This window comes from Panthera pardus, unplaced genomic scaffold (assembly GCF_024362965.1).
Source record: "Panthera pardus isolate Hobbes unplaced genomic scaffold, ASM2436296v1 HiC_scaffold_16, whole genome shotgun sequence".
In the NCBI taxonomy this organism is placed as follows: Eukaryota; Metazoa; Chordata; class Mammalia; order Carnivora; family Felidae; genus Panthera; species Panthera pardus.
The window spans coordinates 147,352,633-147,372,256 of NW_026526721.1; the positions used below are offsets into that span (position 1 = coordinate 147,352,633).

The following is a 19,624-nucleotide window of genomic DNA, read 5'->3' on the forward strand; positions in this document are numbered from 1 at the left end:
CATTATGAATAAAAAAGATATCAGTACAGATTATGTAATCATTAAAAAGAAAATAAGAGGATATTATGAACAATTTTATGCCAGCAAATTTGGAATTTTAACAGGAAAAGGGAAGTTTTCAGAAAACTAAAACCTAAGCAAAATGAAAACAAATAAAAAGAAAATCTGAAATAGTCCTACTAAATAGGCTTAATTTGTAATTATGATCTTCCTACAAAGAAATCTCCAGACCCAGATGCCTTTAGTAAGTATTCTGCCAAATAGATATGGAAACAAGCAATGTTAATCACACATAAAATCTTGTAGAGAATAGAAGGAAAAGGTTTATTCCAACTCATTGTGTGCGGCTATCATAATCTTGGCAAGAAAACCTGATGAGGACTCTACAAGAGAAAAAATTTACAATCTCGTTTCATTCATAAACATGGATGCTAAAATCCTATATAAAATACTAGTAAATCAGGGGCACCTAGGTGGCTCAGTTGGTTGAGCAACAACTCTTGATTTCGGCTCAGGACATGATCTCACCATTCATGGGATCAAGCCCTGCAAGGAGCTCTGTACTGATAGCACGAAGCATGCTTGGGATTGTCTCTCCCTCTCTGTCCTCCCCAGCTCACACACTCTCTCTCTCAAAATAAATAAATTAAAAATTTTTTTAAATACTAGTAAATCAAATATAGCAATATGTAAAAAGAGGGAATGAAGGCTAATATATCATGACAAAAATGAGTTTATTTCAAAAATTTTTTTAATATTTATTTATTTTTGAGAGAGACAGAGTGCATGAAGGGAAGGGTCACTTAGAGAGAGAGAGACACAGAATCCAAAGCAGGCTCCACGCCCTGAGCTGTCAGCACAGAGCCTGATGCAGGGCTCAAACTCACAAACCATGAAACCCTGACCCAAACCAAAGTTGGAGGCTTAAACAAATGAGCCACCCAGGTACCCCAAAAATGAGTTTATTTCAGAATGCAAAGTTGATTTAACATAACACATCAATCAATGTAATTAGCACATTAACAGATTAAAGGAGAAAATTCACGACCATCTCAGACTTAGAAACAGCATCTGATAAAATTCAACCTTCTTCTATTTCTTAATTATAAATTATGAAAAACTTGGGGCACCTGGATGGCTCAGTTGGTCAAGCGTCCGACTTCGGCTCAGGTCATGATCTCGTGGTTTGTGAGTTCAAGCCCCACGTCGGGCTCTGTGCTGACAGCTCAGAGACTGGAGCCTGCTTCGGATTCTGTGTCTCCTTCTCTCTCTGCCCCTCCCCCACTTGTGCTTTGTCTCTGTCTATCAAAAATAAATAAATGTATTAAAAAATTTAAAAAAAAAAGAAAAACTTGCCAAAATCAGAAACAAAGATATCTTATACAAAATTATAAATTACAAATATAAATCTACAAATATTTAAAGATCATACTTAATGATGAAATTATTACGATTGGGAATGAGGCAAGAATGCCCACTATAATATTACTGCTATTTAATATGGTACCAGAAGTTAGAACTGAGACTGTTGGGACATAATCAAGTGTACCAAACATGCATCACAAGAGGCCCAGAAGAGAGAAAGGGGCAGAAAAAATATTTGAAGAAATAATGGCTGAAAACTATCTAAGTCTGATGAAAGACATGATCATACACAACCAAAAATCACAAAGAACTACAAGCAGGATAAATTCAAAGAGATCTATAATGAGACACATTACAGTCAAATCATTGAAACCTAAAGACAAAGAGACAATTCTAAAAGCAGCAAGACAGAAGTGATTCATCACACACAGGGGATCTTCACTAAGATTAACAATTGATTTCTCCTCAGAAATATTGGAGGTCAAAGGCAGTGGGAATTCTTGGTTGAACGTTTTTTTTTTTTTTTTAAAGCTATATCTTGCAAAACTATCCTTCAAGAATGAAGGAGAAATTAAGACATTTCCAGATAAACAAAGGTGAGGGAGTTCATTACTCGTAGACCTGCCCTACCAGATTTGCTAAAGGGAGTCCTACAGGCTGAAATGAAAGGACAGCAGACAGTAACTTGAAGCCACAGAAGAAATAAAGAACACTAGTAGAGAACTACATAGGTAAATATAAAAGCAGTATTGTACTTTTCATTTATAATTCTTTCCTATATAATTTTTAAAAATGCATAAAAATAATTATAAATTTATGTTAAAAGGACACACAATGTATAAAGATGTAACCTGTGAAAATAACAATATAAAGGGAGAGAAATGGAGATGTACAGGAGCAGAGCATTTGTAACATATTGAAATTGAGTTGGTATTATTCAAACAAGATTGTTAGATTTAATTATTTTTATTTTTATTATATTTATTTATTTTTTTAGAGAGAGAGAGCAAGAAAAAGTAGGGGGAGAGGGGCAGAGGGAGACAGAGAGAACCTAAATAGGGTCCATGCTCAGTGTGAAGCTTAATGTGGGACTCAATCCTACAACACTGGGATCATGAACTGAGCCAAAATCAAGAGTTGGACATTCAACCAACTGAGCTACCCAGGTATGCCTTAACCAGATTGTTATAAGTTCAAGCTGTTAAGTGCAATCCCCTAGGTGACCAATAATATAATAAATAAAAAAATATAAAAGAAAAGAAATAAGGGAATCAAAATAATATATACAAATACATACAAAAAGGCAGCAATGAAGAAATTGAGAAACAACAAAACATATGACACATAGAAAACAAATAGCAAACTAGCAGAAGTAAACCCTTCCTTATTTGTTAGGGGAGATCATTGAGGGGACTTGACTGCCAGTTGACTTGTGAGCCGAACCCCAATGATCAGAAGCTCCCCATCCGCCCATCCTTGGAATGTGCAACAAAAACAGAAAGAAAAATGGAAAACTCACAAATATGTGGAAGTTAAACAATATACACAAACAACCAACATGTCAAAGAAATCACAAGGGAAATAAGAAACTATCGTGAGACAAATGAAAATGAAAACACAATACATCAAAACTTAGGGGTTATAGCAAAAGCCAGGAAAAAAAGAGACTCAAATTTCTAACATCAGAAATGAAGGAGAATCATTAAAAACAAATAAGACAGTTAGAAAATAGACATAAGGCTTGAAGAAACACTTCTCCAAAGGAGATATACAAACGGTCGATAAGCACATAAACAGATGCTTGATATTATTAGTCATTAGGGAAATATGAGTCAAAACCACCATGAGATACCACTTCACACGTATTAGGGTGGCTGTTACAAAAAAAAAAAAAAAAAGTAAGTGTTTGCCAGGATGTAGAGAAATGATAACCTGCATACATTTCTGGTAGGAATGTAAAATAGTGCAGCTGCTGTGGAATATAGTTTGGCACCTCTCAAAAAGTTAGAATTGCCCTACAACATAGCAATTCTACTCCTAGGTATACACCTAAAGAATTGAAAACAGGGATCCAAATGGATACTTGTACACAAAGGTTCATAGCAGTATTATTCACAATAGCTAAAAGGTAAAAACAACCCAAGTCCCTTCAACAAACAATGAATGAATATATAAAATGTGGTATATACATGCAATGGAATATTATTCAGCCATAAAAACACAATGACCTTCTGATATACCACAACATGGACGAACTTAGAAAACACTATGCTAAGTGACTCACTCTCTAAAGTAGCCCTTCTTCATAGCATTCCCTTTATAACATATTCACAGTTCATTTAAGAGCATATCTTTACTGAAGTATAACAATCTGGGAGATACAAATTACACAGTTCAAATAAAACACAATAACACAATCTTAATCAGCACAGGTCTTATGCAAGAAGAGCTCTTAATGGCTCCAACCATCCCTCTGAAAATTTTACACGACAGCCCAGCTTCTAACTCCTGACCCTCTTGTCCAGTCACTACTTCTTTTCCCAAGGCTTCATAGCATCATAAGAAAACCACAGACCAATATTTCTTAATATAAATGCAAAAACCCTCCAAAAAATGCCAGCAACATATAAGGATTGTATATTACTACCAATCACAATAAGCAAGGAATGCAAGGTTGATTCATCATACAAAAATCAATCAATGCTATATATCACATTAATAGAATAAGGGACAAAAAAACACATGATCATCTATACTAAAGATATAGCAAGAGAAATGAGTGCATGTGTCCACGAAAAGACATATACAAGAACGTTCACTGCATTCTTACTCACAGATTGTTAGTCAAAATCTGGAGACAATCAAAATGTCCAGCTACACTAGAATGAGTAAATAAAATGTAGTATGATCATATAATGAAAACTATTCAGTAAGAGACAAGAACCAAATGCTGCTATATCTGAACAGGGGTGAAATTCAGATATAATGTTGAACAAAAGAAGGCAGATACAAAAGAGTACCTGTTGAATGACTCTGTTTATATGAAGTTCAAGAACAAATGAAACTAATCTAGGGTGACAGAGGTCAGAATAATGGTCAACTTCAGGGTGGGGCATGAAGTAGTCTTTTGAGATACCAATAATATTCTATGTCTTAATATGAGTGATGGTAAGACAAGTATATGTATTTCTAAAAAGTGAGCTACACAGTTCAGATTTGTGCCATAAACAAGTTATACCTCAGTGGGAAAGTAAATTTATATATTTTATAAATGCATATGTAAAAGTATGTTACATATATTTTTATATATGCATGTATATTTACATATGTAGGTATGTATATATGTATATAACGTACATATGTATATAACTTATATACATGTATATTATATGTATGTTTGTATACGCATACATGAAAGTATACATGCATATATAAATATACATATGTATATATACACGTATATGTGCAGAGGCAGAGGAAACCCCGCTTATCTGGAGTCTGGCTAGTAAGGACACTGCCATCCCCATCTTGGGGAAAAGTCAGTTTCAGGAGTGAAGGTAAAGAAAGAAGCGTTAGTAACAGTAACTCTACTGACCATAACTCCTGTACACAACATCTGACCCACCCCGTTTGAGGCAACCTGAACAATTACTATTCATCAATTACTGCCTTGTATCAGTGGCAATTCTCATCTCACAGTGATAAGATAGCAGGCATAGAGGGAAACACAGAAAAGAAACAGAAATTATCCCAAGAATATGGACTGAGAAAACTATTATTTTGGTAATCCAGAGAAGACATTGTAGGAAAGAGGACAGAAAAGGAAATTAGGGTAGTCAGCGGATAGAATGTAATGGGCTGAAAAGAAAGCTGGAGCTCCAGTTAAGATCCCTAGAACCCACACAGTACAGTTAGTAATGAGTCATGTACAAGGAATCCATCAAACACCAGAAGACCTCAGGATCTGTTTTTCCCCTTATGTTCTTTAAAATATTAGACAGTTTTGGAGCGCCTGGGTGCCTCAGTCAGTTAAGGGTCCGACTTCAGCTCAGGTCATGATCTCATGGTTCATGGGTTCAAACCCCACATCGGGCTCTGTGCTGACAGCTCAGAGCCTGGAGCCTGCTTTGGATTCTGTGTCTCCCTCTCTCTCTGCTCCACCCCCACTCATGCTCTGTCTCTCTCTCTCTCTCAAAAATAAACATTAAAAAAATTAATAAAATAAAATATTAATTTTATTACATAAGTAATAAGTCAAAACAGAGTTTGAAAATAGCTTATTAGGAATAACTATGTCTCCTCACCACTATTTTTTCCTCTAAATAGAGTGATTATAAGATCTTCATTCAATTTTATAAGTGTTGGGGGAAGGTGGTGAGAAAAACAACTTCTTCCATCAACTTCATGGCCTATCTCAAATACTCCAAGTTCTAACTATTATAAGAGAAGCAAAGCAATTTCATTCTAAAGTCGTTCCAACTGCATTTCTGGGTCAGTTAACAGTTCATTAAGAAGTAAGCCTTCTGCCATTCAATAGAGTGAATTAGCAAGGTTTACACATTAATGGTAACACCTGAAATACAAATAGCTTCCATCAGGTCAGAAATATTTAACAAGCATAAAAGTGCATGCCCTTGTAGGCAGACCTTAAAAACAACTTGCATTTCAACTCCATATTTGCTGTAAGTCTCAGGATACTACAATAACATCAGACAAAACACTTTATATATTCAGTACACTGCTCCTTCCTCCACTGACCCTTCTTAGTGAATCCAGAAAGCCGTCCAGGAAAGTAGAAGCTGAGGCTCTCAGAGAAACAGAGCTGTCAGGAGACACTAAAAACCATGTTTTGGCAGGGGCACCTGGGTGGCTTAGTTGGTTGTGTCTGCCTTCGGCTCAGGTCAGAATCTCACAGCTCGTGGGTTTGAGCCCCGCAAGGGGCTCTGTGCTGACAGCTCAGAGCCTGGAGCCTGCTTCGGATTCTGTGTCTCCTGCTCTCTCTCTCTCTCTGCCCCCCCTCCCCCGCTCATATTGTCTCTCTCTGCCTCTCAAAAATGAATAAACGTTAAAAAAAAGGAGGGGGAACCACATTTTGGCAATTACAGGGATTACAGTAAGGAAAGAGTAGTTATAAGTGCAGAACGTAAAAGAAAACACAATGCAAACACACACAAATAATGCTGGTAAATTTAAATTCATGGATGGTTTCTGTCCAAGGGTAATGAAAAGCAGTGACTCATACTGAGTAAATGGGTACCCCTGATAGTTGTGTGTTCTAGCTCTCTTAAATCGTACTGTCATCGTATCTTTGTAATAAATGTCCCTTATAGTGGATACTTAATAATATTGACATATTAAACAAAAGGACTGAAGCAGAAAGGCCTGATCTGCACAGTTGACAATCTGTGAAAAGCAAATCCTCTGAAAGTACAACAGCAGCAGAGACCACCCTACGGAACACTCCTTCCTACTTGCCCATGAGAAAAACCAAAACTGTGGACTTGAAGCATAGATAACAAGCTTGGGTTGAGAACAAATCATAAACCAACACACTTCACTAAGGACAGGAACAAAATGTTTAATCTGATTGTTAGGAACCCTAACAATTAGGTTATGACAATGAGTGAAAAGCTAAGAGAATGTAATGAGAAAGTATTTGTAGTGACAAAGGATGTGACACAGGTCAAGAAATCTCTCCATATCTTCAATGTTGTATATATGAAATTATACCCGAAACACTGGACACCCATTAGGTGCTAAGCGGATATGACTCATCAGGAGATTTTTAGATTGAACATTCATATGGGCCAATGCAAGTCCAGGGCTCCACATTTTCTAATCGGTGGACTAAGTAAGTAGCCTTCACCCTGGGGGTAAAAAGACTCAACCATTTCATTATTCTCAAAACTTTGCTCTACGGACAATAATAAGCTTCCAGATGGGGGTTACACCAGGCAAGGCAAGTAAAGTAAGTGACCACAGAACTATTTCCTGGGACCACCCAGAAAGCGAGAAAGAGCATTAAGATGTACACGGGCCAAGGGGTAAGACTGAGGTCTCCACAGCTGGAGCAAGAGGGGGCTGGAGTGACCGTGAAGTCATGTTCTCTATTGATAGGGTGTCCTGGAGTGAAGACATTTAAAACTTTTTGAGGACCTCAGGGTCAACACTCGAATTTGTGTCAGTACTCAAATCTGAACAGGCTGCAAGCTGTCCTGGGGACGAGAAACCAGCGGGCAAGACCCCAAGATCAGCCCAAGGGGCTGGGGGAGGATCCCAGTAGCAGCAGTAGTCGCGCAGATTTCCTGCAGAATCCTTTCTGTCCTCCTCAGGACAAGCCGGACCCGCTCATCGTGGGTTTTGGGCGGCCTCTAGGGCTTTCCAGGAACAGGTTTGGGACACAACCACTGTCCTCACAGACCAAATGCTCACACGTTAAAAAAAAAAAAAAAAAAAAAAAGGCTGCACAGGAAGTACGTCATCACACTGATGTCACACTGCCAACCCACACTCCAGTAAAGTTGGAGGAACCCATATCTCGGTAGCCCTCCCTTTTAGTTCCCGTGAGACACTCCCAAGAAAAAGGAGGTGGGACAAGGTATAGTTCCAGCCTCCTTCATGGCCTCGAGGTCTGAATCCAGGGCCCTGCAACCGACCTTCTTCCACTGACCTCCTCTGAAAGGAGGTGGAGCCTATGGCTAAAGCAAGAAGCGAGGTACTCATTCCATTGGCTATCATGTGAAGGGGTGGGGCCTAGCCGGGCCAATGAGCAGTGGAGTCTGCTTAGGTCATCCTTCCCCTTGGCAGCAGGAGACTGTTCCCTGCCCAGACAGGCCAAGCCCTTGCCTGGCAGACTTCCCACCTAGAGGTGAGTCTCTCTAGACCCTGGAACAGCAGTCCCGCTGGAGAAGGATCTGAGGCTCTCAGGCCAAGGGCTGGTCTGGACAGGGTGGGAACCTCAGAACAGAGGAGCCTCCAACATGTTTGCTGAATGAATGAAAGTCGATCTTATTGTATATCCAGAAGACAGGATGTCAAGAAGGCAGTGCTTTTCGGTCCTGCACAGTAGGGAGAGCCACCACGAATAAGTGAGGGAGGGTCAGGAACAGGAAGAAGTAAGTCTAGGCCCCAACTAGGAGCCTAGACTCAATCCTGCATACCTTTCTTAGACTATCTTGATTGGTTCAGCGAGCTTTATTTGTCCACCACTGCTGGTTGTCCAGTTCCTACCATCCCCATATGTGACTCAAAGTTTACAATTCTTTTATCTCACACTCATGCTCAACCATTGTCTCCCACGAAACCACCACACTGCCAAAAAGGCTGGCTCCAGAGGAACATCCAGCTCTCACCCATAGCCTACTGAAGACAACACTTGCCCAGGATTCGTGAGAACCTTGTGTGGAACCCAGATCACATCTTTTTAAGGTAATTTAATCTCAAGTCCTCAATGGTTTGCATAACCCCAGACCTTTATAAGAGTTCCTCTGATCACTCCCAAAAGACCTTTAAATAAGGGAGAGGAAAGGTCAGGATTTCACTCCCTACTCAGAATAAACTGAATCATCACAAGGTACATGGCTGGGTAGATATGCTACGCAAAGGGGCATGTGGGTGGCTCAGTCAGTTAAACCTCTGAATCTTGATTTCAACTCAGATCATGATCTCTCACAATTCCTGGAATCCAGTCACCTTGGGCTCCGTGCTCACAGCACAGAGCCTGCTTGGGATTTCCTCTCTCCCTCTCTCTCTCTGCCCCTCCCCTACTTGCATGCTCAAGCACATGTGCTCTCTCAACATAAATACTTAAAAAAAAAAAAAAAAAAAAAAAAAAAAAAAGGATATGCCAAGGCAAAATCAAAAGAACCTATTCCATAGTGGTTAGTTTAATATTCATTTTAGAACAGCAATTTAGTTTCGGCAAAACATCACTGTCCCTAATATTAAATAAATGCAATTTGAATACTAATTTGAATGTTCAGTTGTAATTGTCTAATAGCCTATAAACATGAGGAATTTATATCAAGTTTTAAGAACACACATATCTAAATGCTTTTACATATTTTGCAAATTCTTACCCACCCAATTACTTTAAATACAAGCATATTTTTAGCCATATAGAGATTACCTGCTTTGCATAACCCATGAAACTGCACCTAACATCTGGTAGCCATAGATAAGACAAACTCTATGTCTATAAAAGATCCCAAACCATTGCTTCCCTTCAAAGCTCTCCAACCCAGAGACTCCCACCTTGCTGCTGAGTGACATTGCCTAGACAGGTAAGCCTCCTTTCTAATCTGTCCCCAATTCCCTTACCTGCTGGGTGGTCCCCTTCTGTTAGGGACTTCCCCTCTTTGGCAATCCCAGTGTGGAGCTATCCAGTAAAGCCTGTTGAACAATACTGCCATCTCCTGGTCTTCTTGTCTTTTTCTTTCTTTTTGCTTTGCTTTGCTTTGTCTTTTTCTTGACCAGCCTTGAAATCCTTGAACTCACCACAGTATTGAACAATATAGATCTTTTTGCCTCTTCAGTTCTCTAATACTATTTATTTAATACCAGCTACATCATTACCAATGACATTGCAGCATCATGCCACCCACAAATATTGGCTTCTAATGATATCGTCAAAGTTTGTTACAATGACTGCAAATGTAAGTTTTACAAAGAATATGGAGGAAAATGTGAATTGTAACACAGTTTCTGGCCATGTTAAATCTACCATTTAGAATGTTATAGCCTAATCAGTAAATAACATGTTTTACAACCACGACTTCTCTTTTTTGTTGTTGTTGTTCATTTATTTTTGAGAGAGAGATAGAGAGTGCCAGTGGGGTAAGGGCAGAGAGAGGGAGGGAGAGAATCCCAAGCAGAGAGTGCAGAGCTTGATGCAGGGCTCAAACTCACAAACTGTGGCATCATGACCTGAGCCAAAATCAGGAGTCAGCTGCTTAGCTGACTGAGCCACCTAGGCACCTCCAACCATGACTTCTCTTGAACTGCTTGTCTTAGTCTATTTGGGCTGCTATAACAAAATACCACAGACTGGGTAATTATAAACAAATCTATTTCCCATTGTCTGGAGGCTGGGAAGTCCAAGATCAAGGGACCAAAATGATTAAATTCTGGTGAGACCCTCTTCCTGGTTCATAGGGTCTCCTCACCGTGTCCTCAACTGGTGGAAGGGGGCTGAGGCGGTCTGTGGGTTCTCTTTTATAAGAACACTAATCCCAGAGAGTTCATCAGAACTCTACCCTCATGCTTAAGCACCTCCCAAAGGCCACCCTCCTAATACTATCACATTGGTATTAGGATTCCAACATTTGAATTTTGAGGGGGACACAACCATTCAGACTACAGCGACTACTGTAATCACTGCATTCTTAGAATGTGTTGTCTCTCAGCGTTGATCACACCTCTCCCTTCCACACACCCCACCAGTGGGGAAGATAACAACGGGCCCATGAACAGAGTGAGAAGAACAGTTCAATTTACCTAAAAAATGTCCATCCCCGTCCAGGATGCTTAAGGCAGACCCAGGACAGCATAGCATCACTGCATCAGTAAAGATGAGAGAGGACGTCTATCCAAAAGCCTGTTGAAAGCCTTCAGAGGAGACAGATGTGGCTACCCCCAGGTGGCGCCAGAGCCTGTGGAGGGGGGACAGTGACCACCCTGGATGCCAGCAAAGGGGGTGTCACAAGACAAAGCACATTTGCTAGACCTCCATTGTCCTTGGGTATTGTAGACATAGGCAGCACTGCAGTAGGAACACAGATGAACAAGGCCCACATGCAGCTCATACCCAAGGATTAGCAGCGGACCTACGGTAGCCCAGAGCCCTGGAGTCAACCTGTGAGTGACATGAGTTGCTGTCAACACCCAAAATCACTGTCACCATCATTCTGATGGCCCAGCCTCATGTGATCTTGCGAAAGAAAAACCATGTCAGCCACCCTCCTGAAACTGCGGCCCAGCCACGAGACCCTGGAACAACCTTATAGGCGTGTACCTGGTCAACTCCACACACTGGGTAAAAGGTCAGAGAGTACCAGGGCTCACACAGGTCACAATCTGTTCTTGGACCCAGCCACCCTCAGGCAGCAGTAGATGACTTAGAAAATGTAAAGGAAGTCCAAAGCGCAAGAACCGCTGCATGCCCTGGGGTGGGATCCTGTTTTCCTTTGTCTAATGGGGGTGCTGGACATATATTTAAGTGAATGGCCAGAGAGTCGCACGTACCGTTTCGTCACGATGGCCAGAATGTTTGGTCACAACATACCTACAGGAGACATCAGGAAATTTGATAATTTCTAGAGGAGTAAAGAGAATGGAGACCAGGAGTCTGTACCATGATCATTGTAAGAAAGAATGGAAGATAGACTAGAAAACTGAGTATTTAGCTTCTCCATACTCTATGGTGAAAGAATGCAACAGAGAAAGGTGCTGGGAACAGCCAGAATAGCCCTTCTGGCACTGCAGTGCCTATTAGGAAAGAGTATCCCCTAAACAGATATAATCTCATGGATGTGGACAGGACAAGGGGAACTAGGGCAGATTTCAACTCCCCAGTTGAAGGCCAGTTACTCTTGCCATGACACAACTATCACAACCATACAGGGCAGACCTGAAAATGGCTCTGAGGTCAGCCAACCAGTAACGTCACACACTCCCATCCCTTGTCAACAATTTGGTGCTCTTTCTCTACATTCCCCCTTATTAATACAGTATATTCAAAACATATAGAGGGTCTGATCTCCACCTCCTCCACACAATGAGAAAGGCTCTAACTCTCTGTGCCACTAGGCAAATACTCCAGGGAGAAAGTCTGGGTGAATAGGATGTTCATGTTTTGTGCCTCCTCTTTCCCCAAAATCGTCACATTGCACTAGTTGCTACTGAGTATCTGCAAACAGCTGGTTAGTGTTTTGTTTTGTTTTGGTTTTAAGTGTGGTCCACTTTGAAAAATAAAAAAAAAATCAAGAAATCCACCTCTTCTCAAGAGGCTGAAAACTGAAGAGGATGGCTGTACCCTTACAACAAAAAATAGCTGGATAATCTGAAAATTTCCCTTGAATACATCAGGGAGTTGAAGCCTCAGGGCAAACAATTTACCTAAAATCTAAGGAAAGAAAGTTACATTGATATCACCATTCTTATGTGGATGACATCTGTCTTTTGAAAGATCTTAAGTTCTTTTTAAAAATATTTAAAATTCATGGGGCACCTGGGTGGCTCAGTCGGTTGAGCATCTGACTTCAGCCCAGGTCATGATCTCACGGTCCGTGAGTTCGAGCCCCGCGTCAGGCTCTGTGCTGACCGCGCAGAGCCTGGAGCCTGTTTCAGATTCTGTGTCTCCCTCTCTCTCTGCCCCTCCCCTGTTCATGCTCTGTCTCTCTCTGTCTCAAAAATAAATAAACGTTAAGAAAATTTAAAAAAAATATTTAAAATTCAGCAGATAAAATGGTACCTGGTATTAATTGACACCATAAGAAATATAATTGGTAATCTAACATGAAAACACACACAATCTCACAATTAAAGAAATATTTTTAAAAACATACCCTGGAGCGCCTGGATGGTCCAGTCGGTTAAGCCTCCAACTTCAGCTCAGGTCGTGGTCTCACGGTTCGTGGGTTTGAGCCCTGCATCCGGCTCTGTACTGACAGCTCAGAGCCTGGAGCTTGTTTCCAATTCTGTGTCTCCCTTTCTGCCCCTTCCCTGCTTGTGCTCTGTCTCTCTCTGTCTCCTAAAAATAAATAAACGTCAAAAAAAAAATACCCTGAGATTCCATTTTACGCTTATTAAATTAACCATCTCTAAAATAATTATAATATCCACCGTTGGTTGCAAGCAAAAGCTAACTTGCCAAACTGCTGGAAACAGAACAAATGGGTATGAACTAGCCATTGGTATGGCTATGTTATGATGTTTTCTAAACAAAAATCTTCATACTCCTGGATTCATAGTCTCATTCCTAAAAATTCCTCCCAGGTATATAATACAAAAGAAGGAAAAGAGCTACAATCACCAAGCTGATTATAGCAATATTAATATTAACAGCTAACAAGAATTATCCTAAATGTCCATCAAATAATTTCAAATAACAAGAAGTTACTACCTATAGTGTGTCAGACACTGTGATGGATGTCTTGAATTAAAAAAACAAAAACAAAAAACAAAAAAAACTAAGACAAAGTCACTGCCCAAAAATTCAATTTAACATTTGATGAGGGGAACAGATAATAAAGATACATCTACTCGCTGACAAATAATAATCATGAAAATCATATGGAAATGGGGAGAGGGAAGTTGTCCAATATAACAGTCATTAAAATATTAACATTTTGTTATGACTAAGATTATAAAAATTATGTTTATATATGGGACAAGGACTAAAAGTGGACATATAAATATGAAAGTATGATCTCTTGAGAAAGTGAGATTGCAGGAATATTTTGTCTTTATTACTTGTGCAATTCTGTGATAATATTTCTCATTGGTATTTAAGAAAATTCATACTATGTGAACAGTCTCCAAAGGCTAAGTCACATGTCATACATAGATAAGTAAATCTGAAAGGCAAACACTCATTCAAAGACACACATCAATGGTAAATATTAGTGTAACTTTTAGTGAGTCTAGATGGCCTCTTTTTCCTTCTTTGCATATATGCCTGGTGATCATTAACTACTTCTTTGTGCATTAAATCCTAATCACACACACTCATTAATGTGCATTTCAATCTCCAATAAGGATCTCTACCCCAGGTTTGTCCCTAGCGACTCTCCCAATGTGAATACAATGTGCTCAGGGCCATAATGGTGCCATCTGTGTACCTGTTCACTGGCTATAGATTACCCATGCCCTAGAGGGTTCTTTCCTGCTTGCCCGGCAAATATAAACTAGCTCTGGCCTGAGCAAATCAGAACTCTTCTGCCATCCAGAGGACTACAGCTATACTTTCCCCAACAAGGTTTGAACCTCAGCCTTGGAAAGAAACCTCCTTTCCAAGTTTGTCCTTCCTTTGGTGTCTCCATCAGCCCTATGATACCATATAGAGCTCTCTTCCACCTTATAGGCTACTTTTTCATCATATTTTGATAATTCTTTTTATTGAACTTCCCTTGTTTAAATCACTGTTGGTTTCTGTCTCCTAATTGGCCACAGACTGGTACAGTCCTCACTGGTCATTCCATTCCTTCATCCCTTTGAGGAACATTAAAACTTCCTGAACTGTCCTGCTCTAGAAAAGCTTACAACAGCAGAGTTGGAAATGATATTGAGTCAACTGGAGGGAAAAGAAAAGATAAACGTACAAAACAACAATAACAAAAACTCAGCATATGAATTTGAAATAGAATAAGTCTTTCTTTAAGAAAACAGAGATGAAGGAGGCTGTAGTTTCAAAAGGTCCTAAGGCTAGCTAGGATCAAAGAAAGGGGAAGAGGTGGGCAGAGGGTACCTGGGGGAGCAGAAAAAGCAAAGGCCCAGAGGTAGAAACTGAAATAGTACGTATTGCAGACAGAGAGCAGAGAGGAATGGCTGGAGCACAGTGAGCATTCTGGGGAGGGGCAAGAAGTAGTTGGATTGGGATGATCAGGCCAAAAAGAGGAGGACCTGCTAACTTGCACTTGGGGATACACAGACCAACAATTATATTTAAAAATTTCTCTCCAGAGGCACTTGAGTGGCTCAGTCGTTTAAGCATCTGACTTTGGCTCAGATCATGATCTCACAGTTCGTGAGTTCAAAGTCCCACAGCGGGTGAGCCCGGGCCCCACTTCAGGTGAGCATGAGCCCTGGTTCTCTCTCTCGCTCTCTCTCCTCTATCCCTCCCTCTCTGCGCCTTGCTTAATTGTGCCCTCTCTCAATAAATAAATAAATACATACATACATACATACATACATACATACTCTCCAGGATGAATTCTCCAATGGTAAATAAAATTTGAGTTCCAAATGAAGATTTCCCACATTCCTTACCTTCATTGTGTTTTTCTCCAACATGGAGCCTCTGGGCCTGCTTCATCCTGAACTATTATTGAAGCCTTCCCACACTCGGTGCACTCATGGGGTTTTGTCTAAGGGTGGATCCACTGATGTTGATTTGAGCTGACTTTGCTTGAAGGCTTTGCTGTAATCCTTACATTGATAAGTTTTCTCTGGTGCTGGAGGAGATGTGAGTTCTGAGTGAAGCCTTTTCCACACTGCTTGCAAGTTAGAATCTCTCCCCAGCATGCAGTACTTGGTGGTGAATGAGCTCTGAGTTCAAATTAAAATCTTTACCACATCATTACCTGCAAAGGATTTTTTCCCAGTGCATGTCTCAGATGTAGAACAGAGGTAATTGTCTTTTCTTTTCTTTTTTATTTATTTATTGTTTGTTTGTTTGTTTGTTTGGAGAGTGAGAGAGACGCAGGGTCAGGGGACGGACAGAGGGAAAGAGAAAATCCCAAGCAGGCTCCGCACTGTCAGCGCTGACAGAACCCGATGTGGGGCTCAATCTAACGAACCCTGAGATCGTGACCTGAGCCAAAACCAAGAGTCAGACACTTAACCGACTGAACCACCCACGCGGCCCTAGAACAGAGGTGATTTTCTGACTGAAGGTCTTGCCTCAGTCCCTGCATCTGAGGGGCTTCCCTCGGGTGTGGACTTGCTGGTGCTGAAGCTAAACGCTTCACTCTTTACACTCAGAGGGCTTCTCCCATTGTGGATTCTCTGGTGTGCAGTACGGTGGGAGCTGCAGCTAAGAGCCTTGCCATATTCTCTGCACGTGGAGGGCCACTCTCCTGTTGCGGGTCCTCCCAGGGGTTACCCTGCTGGTGAACATGGATGGATGCAGCTCTGCCTTTAGACCCAGTTGCAGAGAAGTGCCTGAACAGAAGTAGGGTTGAAGGCGACAGCTTTGCCCCGATCCTTACTCATAGGACTTTTCTCCGGGGTGGATTCTCAGTGCTGCAAAAAGTCAGAACTGCAATGGTGATGTTTGTTACACATAACACTTATAGGAGATCTCTTCACCTGGAAATTAAAGATGTGTTACATGATAACAACTGATTTTTTTTTCTGATTTCTTATGTGGATGACATCTATTTTCCATAGGAATTTTCTCATTATTTACTCCCTTCTTTGCTGAATCTCTCTTATTTTTCTTCATTCCACCCCCCATGAGATTTCCTGAATGTCTATCTTGTCCTGATTCATAGGCGACTTAAAAACTAGGTCCCTGAAAAGGTTGCTTAGATGTTCTTCTAAAAGAAGGCCAAAAGCTCAAATTCAGCTATTTCACAACCTGACTAAAAAAAAAAAAAAAAGAAAAAAAGTAAACATCACCTCCTAGCAATGTTAGAGAGGGAACCAGGTCATCAAGGATATGATTGTGTCCTATAAATACACAGCTTTTGTATATTTACAAACTGGTTTCACAGAACATAGAGGGTAAAGAAAGACAAGGAAAAGTCCTAGGATTAAAAAAGGAAGGGGCCTTAGTCTGATCCTATGGTCAGAGACACAAAGGAGACAAGAGGGTAGCATTGCTGAGCACAGAAATCTCATATTGAAATGACCTGAGAAGGCTAAAACAGAATGGAAACGTGAAGAAGCTATTACATTGGGCAGGCTGGTGGGGAGGGGGGTACAAATTGAATGCATTAGTAAGGAGATTGACAATTAATAAAAAAGAAAAAAAGATAAAATTAAGTGAGATTCCTATTATTTAACCAAATATCAAACAAAAAATAAATAAAATAACTTGGATATTCCAAGTTAGGGGTACAGGAACAATGTGTAAACTCAGTGCTATCAGGAAGCATGCATGTTATCTGAAAACATAATGTGCAAAATTAGAGAAAACCACATTGGGCCAGGAGAACACAGATCAAACCTGCTAGCTACACCAACTAAATAATGGTAATTGTAAGGTAGCAACATTTTGCCATCACAGTTTAGCTCTAGGACATAACAAAATACCAGACTGGGTGATGTAACAAAAATGTGTTTTCTTATAGTTCTGGAGGCTGGAAGTCCAAGATCAAGGTGTTGGCAGGTTGGATTCCTCTAAGGCCCCTCCTTGGCTTGCAGCCAGCCAGCCTCCCATTGCCTCTTCACGTGGTTGTCTCTCTGTACATGGGCACTCCTGGTATGTGTGTCCTAATCTCCTCTTCTTAGAAGGACATCCCTAAGATTAGATTAGGGCCACTCTAACAACCTCATTTTAACTTAATTATATCTTTAAAGACCTCGTGTCCAAATACAGTCAAATTCTGAGGTACTAGGGGGTTAGGGCTTCAACATAGAAATTTGGGGAAGAATAGATCAACCCACCTCCCATATTCTGAAGCCATCCCACTTTTAAGCAATGTTGCCTTACTGTCTTCCTATTTACACACTCCAGGCATGTTCTCTCATGCCTCAGGCCCTTAGTGTTTGCTCTCCCCTCTGTCTGAAATGCTCTGCTCCTCAATACCAGCACATCTCACTCCTTATTTTACTCTGGTCTCTTGCTCAATTGTCCCCTTATTGGAGTCTGTTCCTGATGAGTCTTATCTATCCCTTTTTATACCTTTTCCTGTTTTATTGTTCTTTGTAGCATTTATCATTACTTGGCATAATCATGTATATATTGTGGTTTTTATCCTATGGTTAAAATGTACTCTGGATTAAAAAAAAATCAGGAATGGCAAGGAGACAACTGCATTTGAAAGAAGCTTATTACTTACAATTCCTGAAAAGATGGGGGCATGTCCTACCACACAAGGAAGTACCAAGGTCAGTCAAGACAAGGAGTGAGCAGAAAACAGGCAAAAGCCTTTATTACTATATTGGGGAGAAGCTGTCAGGTGGGGATGGTCTGCTGGGCAGGAAGCAAAACACAGAAGTTGGGTCTGTAGTTGGAGCATTTGTAATATGATTTCTGTACACCCATGAAAGTGAGACAACAGGGGAAATGTAAACAACTTTGGCTATTACTTTGGCCTTGTGATGGATGCATGCCAAACATTACAAAATCTATAAATGTTGGTTAAAGTACTCCCACATTGGGGTGCCTGGGTGGCTCAGTTGGTTAAATGGTTAAGCATCCGACTCTTGGTTTTGGCTCAGGTTATGATCTCATGTTCATGAGACTGAGCCCATGTTGGGCTCCGTGTTGAGTGTGGAGCCTGCTTAGGATTCTCTCCCTGCCCCTCCCCACCCCCACCAAAATAAAATAAAATAAAAATACTCCCACATTTTTGGTGTTATGCCAATATATTTAAATGTTGCCTAATAGAATAATAGAATAGAATAAGGGAATGAGTTTCCATAACTTCCTTCAAGTACAGTTGACCATTGAACAACAGGGATTTGAACTTCAAGGGAACATTGATACATGGATTTTTTTTTATATAAATACAGTAAAGTATTGCAAATATATCTTTTCTTCCTTATGATTTTCTTAATAACGTTCTCTTTTCTCTAGCTTACAACTCTGGGACCATGGCCCTGAGACCATGACATGAGCTGAAATCGAGAGTCGGACGCTCAACTAACTGAGCCACCCAGGTGCCCTTGTAACAAGTTTTTAAAGGCTCAAAGAAATGATCAACAAACTTCCAAATGAGATTGGCCTATACAAGATTTTTCATAACAGCAGCACTATTCGCATTTGGTGCCAGCTAATCTTTGTTGTGGGGGAATGCCTGTGCGTTGTCGTATATTTAGTAGCCTGCCTCTAACACAAGATGCCAGGAGCAGCCCTCTCATCAACCGTAACAACAAAAAATGTCTCTAAACATTGGCAAATTGTCTGGGAAAAGGAAACAAAGTCAGCTCCCAATGAGAACTACTGATCAATACAGATATATCCCTCCTTCCTTGAAAGAGCAAAACATTGTTCAAAGAAACAAAAAACCCACATGGTTAAACACTAGAAGCAGAGAAATATGGCTATAGTTGAGATCTAAGTTGGAGACTGATGCGGGAATAGAATAAAACCATCAATTAAAGCAAATCAGTAGTATAGTTCTGAATATTCACCTAAGGAATTTGGATTTTGTTTTTTAGGCAACAGAAAGTGATTACAGGAGTTTTAGAAAGAGAGTGATACAATTAGATTTTCATTTTAAGAACAGCTTCTTGATATTAGAGACAGGATTGAAAAGACAATAGCTATCACAAACTCTGAGATGGTCATTAGGTGAAATAAAGCCAAGGAGGCAGAAGGGAATGAATGGATCATGCCTACCTCTCACGTATGCTTTGAGTTGATTTTCAG

General features: G+C 40.3%; 1 protein-coding gene across 1 annotated transcript in view; it reads right to left on the minus strand.

The window, feature by feature from the left end:
- Positions 1 to 16,768, minus strand: part of GASK1A (golgi associated kinase 1A) — a 93,883-nt gene extending 77,115 nt beyond the window's left edge. The window contains exons 1-2 of the transcript XR_008422632.1: positions 15,352 to 16,768; positions 12,930 to 13,111 (exon numbers count right to left, since the gene is read on the minus strand). The gene's annotated coding sequence lies outside the window, so the exon portion shown is untranslated. The remainder of the gene's footprint in view (positions 1 to 12,929; positions 13,112 to 15,351) is intronic.
- Positions 16,769 to 19,624: the final 2,856 nt, after the last annotated feature.